This window comes from Anneissia japonica, unplaced genomic scaffold, assembly GCF_011630105.1.
Source record: "Anneissia japonica isolate Jap-2015-1 unplaced genomic scaffold, ASM1163010v1 scaffold288292_len1863012_cov191, whole genome shotgun sequence".
Classification (NCBI taxonomy): Eukaryota; Metazoa; Echinodermata; class Crinoidea; order Comatulida; family Comatulidae; genus Anneissia; species Anneissia japonica.
The window spans coordinates 17,048-21,834 of NW_022688773.1; the positions used below are offsets into that span (position 1 = coordinate 17,048).

At 30.9% G+C, this 4,787-nt stretch overlaps 1 long non-coding RNA gene across 1 annotated transcript; it reads right to left on the minus strand.

Annotated features, from left to right (window-relative positions):
• Positions 1-217: 217 nt before the first annotated feature.
• LOC117122887 lies at positions 218-4,779 on the minus strand. The gene is made up of 2 exons (XR_004447763.1): positions 4,564-4,779; positions 218-1,225 (listed from the first exon to the last, which is right to left on the minus strand). It is a non-coding gene; the product is annotated as an uncharacterized LOC117122887 (long non-coding RNA).
• Positions 4,780-4,787: the final 8 nt, after the last annotated feature.

The following is a 4,787-nucleotide window of genomic DNA, read 5'->3' on the forward strand; positions in this document are numbered from 1 at the left end:
TATATCTTATCTACATTTTAAGATTTTGCTGTTATGAAGAAGATAACGTTTGTGTCTTCTGCTCTCACTACAACAGGGATTAAGATATTTGATGTTCAGCATGTAGAAGTTCCGAGACATGAATGTCTTTATAGTAACTGAAAATAACGAGAAACAGGCACAGTATTGCAAACACCACTACCTGTATATTTCATACTGTCTTTGAAAACTCTATTTCAATGATATTTATTAATATTATACCAATTATCATTCAGTATTTGTGACAGTTTACAATGTCTAAGTCTCTCCAAACAACAATTATTTTCAGAGCTATCTACGTGGTGTACCGCAACCATTAAATATATAAATTATAAGTTTCTGTAGTTTATTGTAAGAACAAACATGTTTCTAAAAACAATTTCAAATAAGATGTTTTTTATTATTACATAACAGTTATAAGCCAGGCAAGCATAGTTGAATATTATTAGTCATTAATATTTTATTGTTTGAAAAATTAAAAAAGAAAAAAAAAACCTAAAAAAAATGCAGACTCAATTTCTCAAATTTCGGAAAATGTGTAGAAAATATAAAATATAGCTATGAATGATCCACAGATTGTTTTAGATTACACTATCATAAACTTGTGCAAGAGCTATTATGAACTGGTGGAACGTTACTTATGTAAAGTGTATTTCATATCAATAATGATATGATAATAATAATGAATTGATACTACTATTAATAATAATTATAATAATAAAGAATGATACATCCCACATGAGGTAATTTAACGATTAGAATTTTGATTACAAAGTTTTAAACTGAAATATAATCATATGCACAATTTGTTTATGTTTAAATGTAATAAATGCAGTTGCTTTATTGATATCTCAGTAATCGTAAAGTCTATGTACCAGACAAATATACATTATAAGCAATGTGAAATAAATAATTGTTTGAGCCTTGTTTATGTATGATTAAGTGGGTTGTAAATACTGAATATTAACTTAATGTGCTATGATGACATTGTACAATGCACTTCTGCAATTGATGAACTCGATTCTTTTGCGACTTTCTGAATGCTTGCTAGTAGATTGGTTGGCTTGTCGAGGGCGAGCCGGTGTCCTCCAAAACGCTTGAATGGCTTTTCTGTGACATGTTTCCAACAAATGGGTGAAGCCTGTTAATTGGTTCCGAGAATGCGGTTGGAGTATCCGTTCTGAGGATTGTGCACCATCCAAACCATCTAATTTCACAAGAGAAAACAAGATTAAGAATTTTCCTTTACATTTATCTTCCCGTACCCGTACATACTCCATAAGTTATCTAAAATATACTATGCAGCGAATTTTCCAGTTAACTTGAATTTTATAGCTGTGTTAGTAAAAAAAATCACTCTTTGCAAATATATGACAAAGAGGTACCGTTTTACCACCATTTCACTAGTTACAGCCTTTGCGTGTTGTCTAAGGTACAAGTCTAAGATCATGTAATTTAATCTGTAATTTTGTTCAATCTCATGCTATTCTAAAGATGTGAAATGCTTAGTATAAACTACTTTAACAACGTCAAGAACCCTAAACACAAATTAAACCACTTGCTCCGGTCCGCAACAGTTAATAAGTATAACCTAAGAAATAAGTATTCTAAGAAAGCATCCGACCTCCCTAAAGTAAGATGCGAAAGGTCAAAACGATTTATTATTAACCGTGGTCTTTTTAATAACTGGTATATTGAACACCTGCATGTTGCTTGATCTTGTCGTGCATAATTTTTTAAATACCTCTTGATTATTATGTTTAATTATTTTTCTATTTTGCATAATTACCAGTAATTCTTAGTAATTATATTTGTAAATCTTATATAAATTATTAATTTTCTTAAATTTAAATTATTCGTTTTGTATAATATTAACCAATTTAATTTTCGCCTAATTGTACTTTTTTATAATTTTTAATTTTTGTGTTTACTGCCTTATTTGAAGGACGTAGACGCTATGTAGTGTTGTAGCAATTAAAGATGGCAGAAAAGGGTAAATCTGGTTTAGGCATGATGGGTACTACTACCACGAAGTAGTGGACGCTCTATTGACAATCGATTAGCGTTCGAAACTCGAACAAAATTGCGTTCAAAACTCGAACACACGTTATAGAGACGCAGCACGCGTTCGCTACGCCGAACGGCTTTTACCCTCATTTAAAGGACGCCCTCTAGAACATGGTAGTACTCTTCGTGATCAACGACATCGTGGTAACTCCAAGGGTTACTCATTTTAAAGTGTTTTTAGTATAATATGTAGTAGGCCTGTCAGGAAAAATTTGGTCCGGGCCAAAATCTGTCAGCCGGACCGATTTTGGCTTTCAAATTACCTGCCAAATATAGTCCACATAAGCCAAAATCGGTCCGGCGTCTATTTAATAGTTATAACTTGTATTATTATAACGTTGTTCATATTTTTTTTGAATGATAGATAAATATCTTGTCTCTTATTATATAGCTTATGTTTTCGTTCGTTAACTGAACTAAACTTTATTGAACATATGCTTTTAGATCAGCGGCACACATCAGAATGATGGTGCGTTCACAAATGAAACATACAAAATCAAGAAAATTAGAAAAAAAGGCAAAACAAAGAAAAACAACGAGCAAAACATATAAAAGTTCTAAACAGAGGAGTATAAAAAAGAAGTTTAATACAGTATTTTACTGGTATTCGGAAATACAACAGTTAGCTAAGACCTTCTCACTAATAATGCTATTATTAATGATATTAATACTGTTATTGTTATTATTGTTATTATTATTATTATTATTATTACTACTATCATTACTGTATAGTAATTTTTATTTCATTATTAATATTATGTTATAATTGTTCTTATGATTTTTAACATGGTCATATCATTTGTTACCGTCAACATTATTAATTTTATTCCAGGAACTAATGTTACTAATTAAAAATATTATTATTATTATTGTTATTATTATTATTGTTATTATTATTATTATTATTATTATTATTATTATTATTATTATTATTATCGTCATTATTATTATATATATATATATATTTGCAAATTCTTACTTATTAAATTGTTATTATAGGCCTTTAAAATCACTTTCTCTGTTAATATGAAATCATTTCTGGTGAAATCACTGGTATGGTGAAAATTAAGTAAAGCTTCGCACCCAGTAAACCCTTTGGTGTAAAAGTACGAAGAAGTTAAACGGTGTGGTCTTAAATCGTGTTGGTCCGCTGTAGTTTATTTTTTACCTTGTTTTGTTTTGGTTGTGTGTGCTCCGCGACGAAGTACATGCATTATATTCTGAGATGCTTACTCCTTTATTTCATGCATTAGAACATCTATTGTATGACCTAATGCCCCACACAATAATACGAAATATTTAAAACTAATAAATCAGTATTGTGTTTCATTTTAGGCCCAAACGTAGGCCTAACCATGGCCGCCGAAAATGATGCACGCTGTGTATCGCCTAGGCTAGGCCTAGGAAATTACCAGTATCTGGTGGTTGATAAAACACTTCCTCAAAAGCTTAACGAATCATTCATTCAATGTGAGAGAAGCATACTAAATTTCCTCCACTCCACGGGAGAAACCATCATTCATACCCCGACTAACAGCAGACGAGTTACAAATGAAGAGGCCAGGCCGACACGGAACAATTTTATCCAAGCGCGACCAGTTTTAGCGGCTAAAATTAAATCAATCCGGAGGACCGATTTTAGTAGTCCGGCGGACAGACTTTGGCGGCCAAAATCTGTCCGCCGGACATTTTTTGGCCCGGACCAATTTTGGCGTGACAGGCCTATACAGAATATTGTTATGAAAGAAAACTTTGGAAAATCCAGATACACTACGATAATACACACATCTGCATATTGAAGAACATAAGATAAAATTTTAAAAAATATAAAATATAAAACTCTTGTATAAGGCACGACACACATGCGCCCGCTGGGAGACTATTTTTAAAATTTGTATTAAGAATCGTATATGTATTTACTACTTACTATATATTATTTAAAAATTGTATTCAAAATTGTCAATAATTCCAATGCAATTCACTCTTAAATCAATTTTTGTAATTTTTCTTTTTTTAATTTTAGAGCTTAACTTGGAGGTACAGGTGTAGGCCTAATCAATTTTATCTAAGATTTATTTCATTATTGTATAATGTTACCACTTGTTTTTAAATTTGATTGTTTTAATAACGTTTCCTACCTCCTTTTTGTGGTTTAATTGTATTGTATTTTCATGTTTTATTGTTCACCTTCAATTTTTATAATAAAAATTGCATTAAAGCTTCTCGTATCGTATCGTATTATATTTTATTTGTCTGAAGTTGAGACACGAATTAGGTTTATCGTCGTTGATGGCAGCAAGCATGTTGATACGCAATGGTATACATTTTAGAAAATAATACGGGCCTAGGTTTCTGTTTCATGTCATGGGTAAAATACATATTCATTGAACTTGAAAATTTGCATTTTGATTGTTTTAACAAAAATTATAATTTTTTCAAATTTTTAACGACACTAAGAAAAAAGATAATAATACATACCCTTTTTTTTCATTAGCTGCTGGTTGATCCTTATCAGGCATATTAGTTTAGGTTGAATATCCAAGAACCAATAATTGTCGGATAAAGTTATGTATATGAATTTTATGCCACTTTGTATCGTCGAAAATATCGATATAGTTGAGACTGAGTATCTGCTGATTGGAGTTAGTCTTTAAAGTGTCAAGTTCTATCGTAATTTGTACTGCTGATTGCATGTATAATTG